The 16375-nt window shown below is 47.4% G+C and overlaps 1 protein-coding gene across 1 annotated transcript in view; it reads right to left on the bottom strand.

Moving 5' to 3' along the window:
• The window catches only part of LOC118796093 (glypican-5-like), a 114419-nt gene that overhangs the window by 7172 nt on the left and 90872 nt on the right, over positions 1-16375 (bottom strand). The window lies entirely within an intron of this gene.

Here is a 16375-nt window from a genome sequence, read left to right as displayed (position 1 = left end):
ACATATTCATGAGCCCGCCTTTTACGGCCAACCTGTTCTCAAGTTGTGCTTATATGGAGTCAGTTTTTACTGTAAGCAGTCCTGTGTACTGAGGTTTTCTTCCAGACTGTAAAGCTTCTGAAACACAATAAATGTTCAAGTACTGCGATTGTGTATATAAACCGACCAAGTGCTGATCACACCTCAACGCAAACCCTGTAACTGAACCAGTGGAACATTTCTTACCACACTTGGTACATTTATAAGCTTGTAAGTGTGAATGTCCATTAAATTGATACCTTTCAACCAAGCCGAGCCATTTGAAATTAAGGTAGTGTGAGTGGGCCCTAATTCAGCTCTACTGTGTGCTCTACCACTGAAAACACAATGACAATCATGTCTGATAAGAAGTAATAGGGGAGAATGAGAGTATTTGAGAGTACAGGGCTGACTGTGGTGTTATCAGTGTGGTCTGCCTAAAGTGAAAGCCTCTTGAAATGGTTGAGCTGAAGGTGTGGAGGAATTTCTGTTGGCTCCACATACATCGCCATTACACTACAGCTTTCCGGGATTCATGGTAGAAGCAAGGACCCTTACAGTGTTGACGGCTAGGCTTGACACAGTGCTATGGAGACTATAGACAAAATGATGAAAACAGATGGGCCAAACAACCTGCTCCCCTCATTAAAAATCTTATCTCCCTAGGTTTGTTCCCAGGATGGCAAGAACGGGGGTGCCTGCGATCCGTGCCAAAAAGCATATTAAAGAAAATAAACATCCTGTTGACTGTAAAGTCAATACACAGATGCGCGGACTCCACCAAGCGCTCTCACCCACCCTCTATCAGTTTAATCTCATTGCATTACAGTTCAGGGTCAGGATTAGGGGTGGGTAAAAGGATCCTGTATTAGCTGCATGGGAGTTATTGAGTATTCAGGGCTAAAAAAAGATCCGGGGACCAGGACAATTTCCAAAACAAACAAGGCAATCTCCTCTGTGTGAAAGTTCATTCAGCCCCAATCTTATGGTCGATCACATGCGACGTGTCCACTGTACTTGCCTATTAGACACTCCGGATCCAGGGCAAAGGTATTGTATGTAGGCCGCAGTCAGAGCCTATTCCAATCTACATTTTTCAAAGGATCTTATAATACAGATGAAAGGATACGATCCATTCCTTTGTGGTGATGCAGTTCTAACAAAGGTTTAAATAGGAGCTTGGCTAATCAGAAAGGAGCAAGCTTCTCTCTCTGCTTCCCCTAATTTCCTCTTTCTTTCTCCCCCTCTCACCAGTCATGCCCTTTCTTTTTTTTCCCCCTGTCTCTTCATCTCTTTCTCATTCTCTCCCTCACTTCTTTTTCTCTCCCCCTCCCTTTCCATCTTTGTCTGTTCTTCCTCTCTCTGTTTCTTTCTTTCCCTCCTCCCCATTCTTCTCTTTCTCTCTTGCCCCCCCCCCCCGCCCCGCCCTATCCCGTGCCTCTCTTTCTCTCGCTTCTCTCCCTCTCTCTCTCTCTGTCTCCTTTTCCCTGTGTAGAGACAGTGCTCAGTAGACTCCAGCATGAGGAGGGAGAGAGACTGCTTTTGTTCTTCTCTCACAGTCACATGGGTATGGGACAGTGCTGACAGCTCCCTATATGACAGTAATAAGGTAATAATGAGTCCCTAATCTCATTTTGTACATATCTATATCTGTTCTCTATCGTTTGACTGCTTTCTCCTGCCTGAGGCAATACCAAATTACCCAAACCCTACATCGCTTATTTTAATATGATTGTGTTATACATTATTAACAGTATATCTGGTTATTATTAGGCACTTCGTATACACTTCTTAATAACTGCTGATTGATTCGTTGATTGATCGACAATCAGCCGTGGAGTGGTTATGTAGTGATAAGAGCCTTTGTTTCTCTTCCAAAGACTTCTCACACACACACACACAAACACAGGCAGGCACGCTCACAACACACCTGATCTGCTTGACCTTGGGGGTTGGCTGAGGAAGTCTCCCTGCTCATTAGCGTCTGAATCAGTAACAAGCTCTTCATTGCCCCTTGGAGTCTTTACCCTTCTTCCAGGCAGAGAATTGGGCTGATCCAGATATTATTCACACTCCTCTCTTTCTTAACAATGACTGCTTGCTCAGTTCAAACACGCTGACCTGGGTTCAGGGGGGCTAGGGCTCCATGTGCTTCAGTGAAACATCATTGACCACAGTCACATTTACTGTGCCTAGCATGTCCATTTGAGCGCACTTTACAGTCTGCGATGTCATGTGGAGGTAGCTGTCTCCTGCCCACAGTTTTCAATACATTGAGCAAAATGACATAACCATCTCAAATTGATATATTGATACTCAGACAAGTATTCCAAATCAATTTAGAATTTCATAAGGACATCTCCGAATGCAGTCTTTAACAACAAAACATGCAGTAGCCTGCTGAAAATCCCCAAAAATGCCACACCCATGGAAGCTTCCACAGAGAGGGCCTAGCTGAGGGGCGGCAGTCTCATTCCCCATCTTTCTTTTACGGGTGTGAGTCAAACAACCTAGAAAAAAACCTGGGATCAAACAGCAGCACTCTTAGGGCCATCAAGCAAGCATCTATTTCTCATTCACTTCCACTTCAAAAAAAACGGCTGTTTAATAAAAAGAGGCACTTAAACGTGGAATAATTCCTTCTGCGATAAGGGGAAGGGATCTTCAGTCTAGCGTCCTCGAGGATTCTCATGCCATCGGGTTCCGCAAGGCGTTCCTACATGCGCCGTCCTTGTTGAGAAACCACTTTATCGTCTCGAGAAACTCAGAGGGCCTTAATTTTAATCACTGGCAATTATGTTGCAGCTCCAAACTGACACTGGAGTGCAGCAGATGAAATACATCCACTTCCCCCGGGGGCGCCCGGCGAGTCTGTTGTGTATTGCTTAAACTCATACCAGGTGCAATTGTCATCTGGGATTACAGATTATTAAATTGGGAAGATAAAAGCGTCTAATTCAATGCGAGGAGGCAGGCAAATACTGGTAGAAAAGCCCTCAAAGGATGAATGATTTTCAAAGGGAAACACGCCCCTGGCCCCGAGCTGCAAGACCGGCGAGAAGTGCTGATGTAGCTGTTTGAGCATGACTCCTTAAAGTCACACATACGCTCGCATACTCATACAAGCACACAGGCATCTAAATTCACGCAGACCTGCACATTCATATGCACCTCTAGAAACACACACACATATATGCACAAACACATCTGTACGACTGCATGACAACACACACCTATGCACATGTAAAAAAACAGTTGCAAGCACATGCACTTGTGCAAGCCTGCCCACACAAATACACACACACACACAAGATTATATGAATCCATGTACACAAACAGAACTTATACAAACACACACACACACACACACACACAGAAATAGCTGCTCTCAGGGTATGGGACACCTCTCAGACAGATCAAGATACTTCATTAGCTCACTGTTTCATAAAAAGGATGAAAAGCAACAGAAAGGCTGGGTGCTAACACACAGATTCAATCACATGTCAGCACCTCAGACCCCTCTGCACAGATTCAATCACATGTCTGTCTGTCTGACCCCTCCGTGTGCAAACTGCACCACTGCAACAGTGACCTGGCCTCAAAAAGCTTTCAACCCCCCCCCCCCCAAGCTCAATCTCTCACCCATGCTGGGTCCAAGGCACATTGCAACTCCCCCTCTCACAACAACAAAAACAAAACAAAAAAAGAAACAAGCTTGACCTTCTCTTGGCTGTCTCTGTTGAGACAGTAACTAAAATTATAATCAGCTAATTAAGCACATTTATCTCCAGGGCAGAAACCAATTGTCTGTGATGTAAGACTTCTGAGCAGCAGATAGGATTACGCTGGCTACAGATTACTCCGACAGCCAGTCCGTGCCCGTTTCCAGCGTTCTCCCATTGTATTGCATTACAGATTGAACGCTAAAATCATTTCCTGCTCCGCAGAGTGACCGCAAGGATCTGGCGAATTCCAAAGAGAAAGACAGAGAGAGAGAGAGAGAGAGACAGAGAGAGAGAAAGAGCCTATTTTTATTTTTAATTAAGCAGGTCACAGACATTAATGCCCGCAAACACAGACACAATTAATCTGGTAGCGTTCCGCTGTGCCAGCGAGCCAGGGAGTTAGAGGTAAAACGGCGTCTCTCTTTCTCAGGCGTGACAGATAAATATGTTGTTTCTAATTGCTTTTGATTGTTTTTCTTTATTAAATTCTTTTATTAATCTCAGCATTGCCAGGCTGGCGGGAGACAAAGGCCGCAGCAAGTAGCAGCAGCCCAGGCTGAGAGATGGGACTCGTGCCCAAGGCTAAATGGCTCCGAGACCATTATCCTGCTTTTCACGGTGAGAAAAAGCTTGGTGCGCGAATGTGCCCCTACCACAAGGGGGCGCCAGTCAATCAAAGGGGTAATTACTCCTGCTGCCTCCTTCCATAATGCAGAGAATCAAGCAGGTGGGATAGGTACCGTTTTTGGATATAAAATAAATCTTATTGTTAAGTCTGAAAAACCGGTCCATTATCGGTTTAATGGTGAGTTCTCTTTGTAGCTCACCAGCTGCCAACTCAGCTGAGTCACAGCGTGTGTGAATCAGAACACGCGGGCAATCAATGTGTTGCTTTGCGACCTCTTAGGATGCGGCGTGACACTAACCATACCGCCTCATTACGAGCGACTCCAATGTTCCCATCCCACGATGCGTCACATCGGGGTAATACGCTTGACTTCTTTCCCTCTTAATCAGACTGCTTTTTCAAATCCGTCCGACTCGGTCTGCAAATAAACTTGCGTCAGATCAATCTAACACAATTATTAATTCTCATCGTAAATTATCAGAGAAGATGAATAGCTCGCTGTGCTGCGCAGTCCTTGATGATAAGTAATTATCTCCAAATTGCAAACATCCCACTCCAACTCCAGTAAAACAGGATGATATGAAGGTGGCTATCAAAGCATCCCACATAGCTTCAAAAAAGAAGACTCTGCAGGTCTCTCGGCATGGTCCACAAAAGCAACCTGCTGTGAGCCTATGCGGTAATTGCCTCTGGTTTGCAGTGACAAAAGTTGTGGTTTCACCAATATATAGACAGTTAGCGCAGGGGAAGAGGCTAACACGAATGCAGTTTCATTGCACAAAATAGGGACCGCAAAGATAAACACAGAAATAAATCTCTAACTCTTTAACGAGCAGTATCCCCCCCCCCCCCGGAGCAAGAGATACTGCACTACAGTCCCTGGGCTCAATTATATGGCATGTGTAACGGTTATTAAATATAATGACTGCAAAACGCTGCACTTCTGAAAGGTATGTTTAATTCGATATCTAAGTAGCTCATTAACATTCATCAGATTTGCATAAATTGCTCATTTAAAAAAGCCTGACCACCTACTTCTGGAAACAAACGATTAAATGTCCTCTGCTCTGGTTGAGGTGAAGTCATTTTAGAGGAAGGAACACAGCCACAGTAAGCCAATAAAAAAGCTGATGTTGGTTGTCCTTGCCCTGATTGGTTCATAGCTGAAAGAAGCATGTGGCCCTGTCAAAGAATGTCCAGGTCCCCTTGTAACCCCATTTTCTATTGAAATAATTGTCCTCAGTAAAGATGGTGGAGTTGCTGAAGTGCATATGTGTCTTCTGTGATAAAGATTTTTTTCCAGAGTTGGCTCACTGTCAACTAAATACTTTCAGTTCAATATGTTTAGACAATTTTCACCTGCCGCTTCACCTGATGCTTAACTTGGTACAAATGAGATCCAGTCAACAAGACTCACTGTGATAGAGAAGAGCATAACCTCCTTCTAAATGGCTCTGTGCAGGTCCTGGATGTAGGCGTAAGTGGGGTCTCTTGTTCCTTTGTATCTTTGCAATACTCCAGCAGGTGCTGGGGGTTATCCAATCAAACCTCAAGTTGGAGAAGCAGCAAAGCAATGGTCACATAACCAATCAGACCGGTGTGTTATAACCTCAGATGTGGCCTTATATCTCTTACTCTGGCTAATGTCATTTCCTCTCTATTTTTATTTTTGCAGACAGGAATTTAGTGATGTTAAGGCAACACATTCTATTTATCGGGTGAGAGTTTCTAAAAATACAAAAAACATCAGAGACAGACCCACCAATACCATCGTGTATGTTCACAGTCAGCAAAAGACTGGGTTAATTTCAAATCATTCGTAGATCACTGTCAATGGTCACAACCGAAGAGAATGCTAACGCATCGTGGAGTAAGCATCAAATCAGGTAAATACTAAATGGCCCCATATCATGTGGTTCACTTGTGTTGGGTCGCTGTAGGATGGCGATACTTCACAGTCCTTCATTAGTTTTGACCTATTCCCAGTCTGCGGGAGAGATCACCATGTATTTAATTGAAGGCCAGCGTCCGGCAGTACAAATACTCCACAGGCCAGTGTGCAGGAAGGTCCTGTCAGGGGCCAGTAAATGTGACACCCTAGCGCAGGGGTGAGGTTTGCCTGTTTGTGTGTGTGGAGTGGTGGTGAGGGGGAGGAGTGCGGTGGGGTGAATGTTGGGGAGGGGTGTCTGGTCAAAGAGGCCGGCCTCCAAATCCCCACCCCCCCATCCCTCATCCCCCGTCCCCCATCCCCACGGCCACCCCCGTCCCAGAGGAGCTTTCACCGCGTACGGATGAAGCGGCAGTTTGGAAGCACGCAATAATAAATAAGCAAGAGTCCGCGGCCGAGCCTCGGCGGCGCAGGGCGGTATGAGGAACAAAGCACACCGCCGGCCTTTCGTTAAAGCCCGCAAAGCCGGGAAAGGTGCTGCGCAGCTGCCTCCGCTGGCAGGGGGACCGCATTCCTGGCGGACGGGGGCCCGGCCCCGCGCAGGATATGGCAACCCCGGCTCCGGCGTTAGCGGGATTTAGCCTGGAACGCCGGGGCGCTCCAGAGAGGCCTCCGCAGTAGCACGCACCTGACTTTCGAACGGGGCGAGAGAGGAGGGGGAGGGGGAGGGGGGATGGAGGCACCGGGTCAGACGGATAACCGCCAGAGCCAATAATCCCAGCTCCCTCCGGCAGTAGCGGGAGCCACGGATCCAGATGCGGCATCTGTGGCGCGGATATTACCGCCAGACCCGCTGATTTCCTGTCACCTTTCATGTCAGGGGTTGGGGGGCGGACGCCGCGCGCCTCAGAGGCTAGGCCGGGCTGGCTGCATTGACAGGAAGGGCGGGGTGACGGTCTCAGGATGCCTGTGGACCACGGTTGACCTTGTATGTCTATAGTCCATGTGGCTTATAGAGTAATAGTATCCTCCCCAATGATGTCTTTGCATCATCATATACATGTTTTTATCATACAGTACCAGTCAAAAGTTTGGGTACACTTAATCATATTTTCCACATTTTAGAACAATAGTGAAGACATCAAAACTATGAAATAACACAAATGGAATTATGCAATGACCAAAAAATTCAAAATTATGTTATATTTTCCATTCTTCAAAGTAGCCAAAGATATTTTTTTTTAATTTTGGAAAGAAGTTCATACATAGGCATCAACTTCACTATTTATATTTGTCTAAGAAACAAATGTCAAGCATTTAAGCATAAGCCTTCAGATCAAAATGTTTTTGAATGCATGTTTCCCTTTATCTTAAACAGGTGTGTCCAAATTTTTGACTGGTATGGTATGTGCAATATCAGGGAAGAGGCCCACGATACTGGTAATAAAAAAGAAAGCTTACTCCTGTACACTCTGGATTTCTATCCAAAAGAGAGCATGCTGTATGATCAGCTATTCCTCTAATTTCTCCAAACGAGCAATCCAACATCATTTTCATCATCAGCATTTTTCTCTCGCTCCTCAGGTGCCTGTAGCCGGTGCGTGATTTCTGGCACATTCACCCACAGGCTTTTTTTTTTTAACGGCACCACTGCCACGCTAAAGCTAATCACGGTGACGACGGGAGATCTTTGGGCCTTTAAATCATTTCATTTCCATTCCCTTCCCTTGAAACCCGGCTCCCCAGATCCTTTGTAGGGGTCGTCTGAATGGGAGAGAGGAGCTGCATCTCAGTTCATTGCTTTCAGCCGGGGGGGAAAAGCGGTTTCCTCTTCAGCTCACAAAACTCCAGACGAACAAAGCCATTAAACCCTCCAGATTTACATCTCAATCAGTCCTAAAAAAGCTGTAAAACTTAGCATATTTCTACAAAAATACTGAAAACATTAAAAGAGTATCTGTGCTATGGTGGCAAATAGACAGGTGGGAAGGAATGCATCTATGAAAGAAATTACAATGATGAATGAGATCAATCTGTATTTCAAGAGAGCTCTATTGTTATGTCTAATTAATTTATTTTGCTGTCCAACACACTGCTTATTTGTTTAAAGACCCTTCCCTTTGAGAAGCATTTACCTTTAGATACATTCCTCATTTGTCCTTAACTTTGACTTTCACATAAATTCAAGTGATTTCTTCACACGCACACAGTTCGGTGAGTTCAGTAATCACCAAAATTAATGGGAAAAATGTGCCTCTATTGAAAAAATGCTGGCGTTTATTTGTAAGTCAAAGTTAAGGACAAATGCTGATTGAATCCAAGGGTTTGTCTCAATTATGAAGTAACCATTCTCTCGGCTCTGAGGAGGCATTGGTTATGCAGTACATTTGTCTCGGTCCCACCCACTGCTCCAGGCTGAATTAATCAATCCCAGATCATTAAGAGTGAAGTGTAGATGGAGCTGCTCCAAATGACTGTTTTCGTCATCCAGCACAACATGCCAGACATAAAACAACGGCTCTGAGGCTGATGCACCTGACTTTGCAACCACATCCCTCACATGGCCCCAGATTCTACCACAGCCTCCCCATCCATTCTACCACACCCTCCGAAAAATTCCACCGCACCCTCTTGACATTCCTGGACCACGCTGCTCTTTCCGGTCAGGCACTACTGACACACTGAGATCACTGTGCAATCTGTTATTATCTCCTCAAAGCAAGAAGGGGCTGAAACTGGGTGTATTTTGTCTCTGTTTGTAAAGTGCAGCAGGCCCCACTGAACGCTGGCTCAGCCAGAGAACAGCACTCCTGATCTGTACCACAGCTGTAAGGTGACAATGAAGGAGAGGTTCGTCCTGTTGACCGTCAGCGGGGGCCACAGCTGTCAGGCAGACAGCCACCAGAGAGCAGGTAGAGACAGTTATTAACACATGACCAACACTGTCAAGGAGAGAAAAAAAACAGAGGTGGCTATTAACACAAGCCAGCGCTGTCAGGTGTGAGCCATCAGCTAAGAGGAAACCAGAGGACATCTGACCTGCCTCCACCTCATCCAACAGCGATTCTCCGGTGCAGGGTTCACAGATAGCGAGGACATGCTTCTTGTCGACACGCTGCAATTAGGCTGTCGTCAAGAGAGCTGTCATCCGCTGAACATTTGTTCACCAGCATTTAGCGCGAGTGCCGGGGTCTCTGCCACAGTTTCAAAGGACTCCGCGACTGCATTTCCGTCAGTGCGAGAGAGTTTTTTTGTGCGTGAGATTTGCATTCAGGGAGTTACGCGGCGTATCTTTTTGCTGGTCACAGTATAACGCATTTAACATTACTGACACTCTGGACAGAGTTCGGTTGCCTTGGAGACAGGCCGTGACTGCATTAGGAGCATCAATCCCATCCTCCCGCGCGATTCCCGGGGAAGAGTCCCCCCGAGTGGCGTGCCAACGCAGGGCCGGCATTCCTCCCGTAACCCAATTACTTTATAAGCAAAGAAAACATTCCTTCGATATTGAGAAATACATTATGAAAACACAGAGGGCTCAAGATCCGCTTTGGGCAGATCCCTGAACTCATTAAAAAAAATCCCGTTGTTTCAGAAAGTCGATTTCCCATAACTGTAGCCTCTCTCTCAGACAGCCTCAAACCAGGCGCTCCGCATCAACCAAACAAGTCAGGAACAAAACACATAAACAAGCAAAGGGGAAACACACTCCCTGTTCACAGATGCACCGCTGAAGCCCCATAGAGACAGAATTACTCAGACACAGTGGTGCACAGGCCGTTCTGGAGCTATTTGGCTCTCGGGCAGGGGAGTGGGAAGAATCACCTGTTTTTCAGGCAGCGCGTCCTGTTGATTCTAACCACGCTCTGTCAAAACCCTCACCCAGGGCAGCTTAGATATGACATGTTATCCTCTTATTGACCTGGATTTCACAGAAGCAATTCGTGCTGAGGTCACAACTGCACACCTGTGAGTCAAACCTGTTGACTTCTGGTTAAAAGCCCAGCTGGTTAACAACAGAGGCACAGCACACATTGCACAGACAGGACCAGGGCTGAGGTTAGCGCATTCAATGGCAATCACCTCCTTTTTCAACAGGGCATACGGGTCAGGTGCTTCTGTCTGTCCCCTCACCCCTTGACGGGGACAGGCCTGATGCTAAACCATGAGGAACTCAGTCCTGATCCTCACTGACCTCACACCTACCCCCTTTCACCGCCCCAGGACTCCCTGATCCTCTGAAAGGAGGGGTAAAGCGGCAGCCCTTTCATCTGGCCCTCCTCGCCCCCCCCCCCCCCCCCCCCCCCCCCGGCACGGCATCAGATGTTGCGGTCAGGTCGGGTCGGGCTATTCCCAGCCCATGGAACAGAATGTTCCGAAGGCGAATTCCACACCAGCGGCAACAGTGTTGCCGGCCCCACGCCCCGCTCACCGGTCCGAACGCCGACAGCACGTCAAAACAAACACACTCGCACGCACACGCCCCATTCGCGAGCGAGCACATCGGCTCTCCCACGGAAACACTGTGAGACGGATTCTCCCTCCCTGTCTGTCCCGCACACGCAAAGCAGCTACTGAGGTGGTTTTCAATGCAGGCCAATACCCACAGAGTGGTCAAACAGAGCCCCCGGTCCGTCTATCTCTGAGATAATCAGGACATGCTCCCTGCTCTCCACGCGCTCACTGCCTTCCTCACAGGACTCTAATGAATCTGTAACTGCCAGAGGGCTGACGCCTCATCTCGACACACTTTGTTAAAGCACCCTGCTAAACGATTTCTCTCTGTGAGGAGAACATGATTCTGTATCTCCACTCCAAGGCGTCACCGGGGTTCAGACACATGAGGAGCACACACCTGCAGAGAGCAGATTCCCTTCGTGTTTTGGGGGAACTCGCTGCGAGTTGAATGAGTGTGTATCCCGGGCTTGGCTCTGGGCTTCGATTACAGGCAGCTCGGGACACACGCAATGGTAAATGTGAAAGGAAGGTGGAGAAATCTGTATCCTTTTTACAATTCATTTTAAAAAGTCCTCTTTGGTGAAGGGGGCGGGGTGCCACGCAGTGCCATTCACAGGTTAGGGCTTTAATCCGGTCTCATCACATTGCACACTGCAATCTCCAATCCCAGGGTATCTTCACAAAAGTCAGTCAAATATATCACTTCATACAGAGTTTAGAGAACTTCAGCTGTAGCATGCTATTCTGCAGCTATGTCAAAAAACTGTGCTTGAAGAAAGTATCACTGAGTGATAAAAACTGTATTGTTTGACTCAGCTCTGGCTATCTTGCTGTGAGAGTGTATGTGTTTTAATGCTGGTAGGAATGGGAGGTGCCTGGATAAAGCAGCAGGCAGCAACAGCAGAAACTACAGAGCAGTAGGAGCTCTTGTGTGCTGCTTTTTTTCCCCTGCTCTCTCTCCGAAAAGCACATCCGAAACAGGGCATTTTATCAATAAGAGAATGGCATTTCAGACACAAAAACAGGCCACAGGTTCCTCAAGCTGAGTGCTTTTTACATCTATGGTGAAGAGGTGGAATAGGAAGCGATCCCAATCAGCCGTGGCAGAGATGACTTCCCCACTGGCGTCAATAGGGCTTTGACAGTGTTCGCCGCCAAAGCGACGGCAAATATCCTGTCACCGCCGTATCTTTTAGTTACAAGACGAGCTCGTCATTCAAGCCTTTATTCCTGTACCTGATTCTTACAGATGAACCAGCAATTCAAATGTGTCTCTCCCGTATCTGAGCGTTATTGACGAGCCTGTGGCTGCAATTCAGATCTTTCTCCCCGTGCCTGCTCACTACAGATGAGCCCGCAGTTCAATCTCTCTCTCCCTGTATCTGCTGCTCATAAATGAACAAGCAATTCAAATCTTTCTTCCTGTGTCTGAGGGCTGCGGATAAGCTTGCTTTTTAAACCTTTCTCTTGACTATAGTTGGTTGTTAGCGACAGGAAGGATCCATTGACTCTTTTTTTTTTTTGGCCTGAAAATATGAGCCTCGCCTTGATTGGCTGTGACACGCTATTGATTACTTTGCTCTCAGAAGATGAGAGAAATAGCAGTTCAGGCACTTTTCCGGTGATGTGCAAAGAGAGTGCATGCTGTCTTCCCCAATTACAGAGACAGAGCGCACAGCGGGTGGGCGATACAGCCCTCAAACCGCTCATGTTGAGCAGCGCTGGCTGAAGACACCTGTACTTGTCTCCTGGAGCCCGAGACAGACAGCAGCAGCGGCCACTCCACTGTGTTTGCCTTTTTATCTCCGGTGACAAGGTACAATGACTGACAGGTGCCACAGCAGCTTGGCCTCGAAGATTAAAAAGACAGAGCTGGCACTGAGGCGGTGTTGGCAGACTGGCATAAAGCACAGTGCTAAGGAGCGCTGAACGAAACGCACTCTGGGGAATACCAGTCTCGTTATATAAACCATGCAGGAGTGCTTTTCAAAAAAGCTATTGTACAGATGCTCTTCTACTCCTACAGACATCACACAGTAGCGATCCACCTGGGCAAAGGGTGGAGCTTTTATCCCGAATATTGAGTGGTCTTAGCACAGCTATTGGGCCTCAGGGGTTGAGGGGAGACACAGAGGTTTACCAGGTTTATAATGGGCAACACCCAGTTCCAGCTCAAAGCTTTGAGAAGAAACTATGCCTGACAAAGCACATTAATGAGTTTGACAGCTGCCTCAAGTCAACGGTCAATGGAAAGGAAGACCCTGCCCATGGTGAGAACAGAACTGGAACAAGGGAAGGATCTCAGGATGATGACTGTAAGCTCTGGCTCCCAGCCCGCGGTCTCCTCACTCCCCTTAGCCGTCGCACCTCATCTCCGGGCCCGGCAGAACCAGCACGGACCGAACCGTCACCTTCCCCCCCTGCTAACAGTCACCTTCCCCCTGCTAACACTCTCTCAGCTCTACCCTCTCCCCCTTCTTCAGCAGAGGCACGCACTCACTCTTTTGCCACCTTCTCCACTTCCCACAACCCCTTTCAGCCTGTTGCTGGCACACACTGGCGGCCGTTGCTAAGAGATTCGCAAAATGCATGCCCTCCCAACACCCCCCCCCCCCTTTCCACTTGCCCTCAGCATTCGTTCCTCAGGGTATTTCTGGTGAGGCCCCCGTCCTGTTTTCCCAGCTTGGGCTGCCAGCGAACATGAACTTTAAGGGATACAACAAAGGGCGTCAGGGAAAAGAGGGGACCAGCCAGCTTCACAGAGGGGAGGAGAGCAGGCGGCTCGCTGCTATCCATCTTGGGGCCTGTTACTCCATTAGCGTTCGGCACAAACAAAAGGGACACGGGGATTGATGGCTTGTAATGAGGTGTCTGAAATGGCGTCCAACTTCTTCTGGCCCCCAATAAAAAAGTGGGGTTGAATGTGTGAAAGAGATGGAGAACAGAGAGAGAAGTGGACTGATCTGAAGTCATGACAGGTTCACAGCTGCTTGGACCCCTCTGTTTAGCTGTTAGGATTCTGTAACATGACGAGTGTGCCAGAATCACCTCATTTCGGACTTTAAACTCAACACAGTCATCTGCGATATCCTTTTACAGTACAATAGAGATGGCTTTTCATTGCAGCAAACCATAAATACAGCGTACAATGCTGCTGATACAACCATTACAATTGCAACTAATACTGCTATTGCTAGCAGAACTACAATACTTCTATAGTAGTGCTACTACTATCTACTATCAAATAATACATTTTTTCATTACATCTCAAAACACTTTACAGACAGTAAGACCTACCCCACCCACCACCAAAACTATGTAACAGCCATCTTTGACCTTTCATTATTCTGGAGAATGGAGAGACCCATGCCATGAGCGGAGTGGCAGGGTGTTTCACATTATAGATCTTGCACGCAATGCTAAATGAAGGGCAAATCCACATGGTGACGGAGTCTTGCTCTGTGGCCTGCATCCCCTCCTTATTTATGCCCTCATCCCACACAAACACATATACCCTCCAGCCACCTGGACTTACCTGGCCTGACCCCAGCATCACAGTCCTGGGTCTGCTCATCTCTCTCTGTCTCTCTCCCTCTGTCTGTCTCTCTCTCTTTCTCTCATTCTCTCTCTCACTGTCTCAAACTCTCGGCGGTAGGACAATAACTGGCTCTAATGCACTATATTGAAAACGTTTAATGTTCTCATGGCGTCACTGTGAAGCTGAAGCCAGGTGCTGCTGCAACATCGGGGCCAAGTTGTGAGAATGACCAGGGGGAGCTGGGACAAGGTTTTCAAGGCCCTCAAAATGCAATCCTGTCCTGTCCTTCCGCCGAACTGCAGCCATTACAAGAAACAGTCCGCTTCTGTGTCGAACGACGCTCGCTCGGCCTGCCTCACCATGACTCAAAGCGCTTCATTCAGTCATTAAAATTCACGCCCTGATTTACACATTCACCATTGCACTTATTCACACCAGCAATCGGGGGGGGGGGGGGGGGGGGGGGGGGTTCAGATGTGACCCAGGGTGGGTCTGAAAGGGTCATCAGAAGATGCAGCTCATCAATAGCGCTTCCCCCGTCTCCCGGGACAGTGCCCCCACAGACACGCGCTTCCAAGGTCGGGGTAGAGGCGCGCGATCGAGGGCGCGACCTCCAGCCCCGAAAAAAAACCACCACGAGTCGCAAATCAAATGTTTACGACCCCGTAGAGAGAGCTACCGAGCACGAGCACCGGGAATAAAACCCAAAACACTGAGGAATTGTAATATCGTGCGCGTGTGTGTGTGAGAGAGATGACCTTTATTTCTAGCCCATTAAAAAGAATGTGTGATGCACTGAGATTATAAAGAACGGTTTCGGGAGCAGAAAAAAACAGGCTATGAATCAGTCTTGCTGGTGCCAGATGGGTCTCTTTAGTGCTTCATAGCCCCCGGTGTATTGCAATAGCCGGGGGGGGGGGGGGGGGGGGGGGGGGCACTGTTGAAAGCCAACTGACGGCTTATAACAATGTCTTATAATGCAGTTTATTGCAATTACTGTGGTGTGAAGAATCCTGCCGCACAAGCACAGAGTGTGCATGTAGTAGCAGAGGGCTTCAGCCCCAGACTCCTTCGATCTCCACCATCTCTTCATGTTTGTAGATGGGAGGCCAGGATGGTGGTTACGTCAGCCTCCTCCAAATCCCTCTACACATTTTACTGAGACAATCCTGAAATCCTGCTTCTCCATGGTTCCCCTTCTGTTCCACATGCTGGTCCAGAGGTATCACTGGTGATAGCTAATAAGCTGGTGTTTAAACAAACTATCTGTGTTTGCCATCCGTCAGATTGAACAATATTAGTGTGTAGATACTGCACTGCCTGGACATTTTAAAGTGCACAGAGGAAGTCCACATTTCAGGAATTGGCCCAAACTCAATCCCACACCTCCTTGACCTTTGCCACAGATTTAGATCATTTGTGTGTGTGTGTGTTTGTTTGTATGTGTGTGTGTGTGTGTGTGTGTGTGTGTCCGTACATGCACGTGTGTACGTGTGTGTGTGTGTGTGTGTGTGTGTGTGTGTGTATGTGCGTGATGGTGGGGGACGCGTGTTAAAAATAAATCTTATCAGCGAGCAGCAGGATGAGGACTGTCTGGGAGCCGTTCGTTTCTCACGCTTCCACAGGTCTGAGGACGTTGGTTGAAGGTATGGGCTGGCTCTGGCACCGTCTCACAGAGGAAAAACCTGGCTCTGCAGATGCAGTGGTGCTTCTCTCAGATGTTTTCAAAGACAGGCTGTGTGCTTTTATTTTGTTTTTGTTTTGTTTCATTTTTTTTATTTATGTATGTATATATATATATATATATATATTTTTTTTTTTTTTTTTTTTTTTTCCGGCCAATGCAAGCCTTCTCAGTTTGTCAATCTGTCATGCAGCCCCGCTGTTGAGTCCTTGGTCCACGGGGTATTACTCATATCCACGACATCTCAGAGGCTGATTGGAGCGCTAATTAGATGGCCTGCATTATTCCGATGTGTACCCAGCTAAAAATTCAGCTTTAACTGTTTGGACGATGCTGCTGCTGCGCTGTGGATTCCCTAACTGCAGGCAAAACAGTGCACTTTTACCCTGACATTTTAAACCTGAGGAAAAAAATAATGAGGACAAAATACCCCTGG

Source organism: Megalops cyprinoides, chromosome 20 (assembly GCF_013368585.1).
Source record: "Megalops cyprinoides isolate fMegCyp1 chromosome 20, fMegCyp1.pri, whole genome shotgun sequence".
NCBI lineage: Eukaryota > Metazoa > Chordata > Actinopteri > Elopiformes > Megalopidae > Megalops > Megalops cyprinoides.
This window is presented reverse-complemented; position numbering and strand designations above follow the sequence as displayed.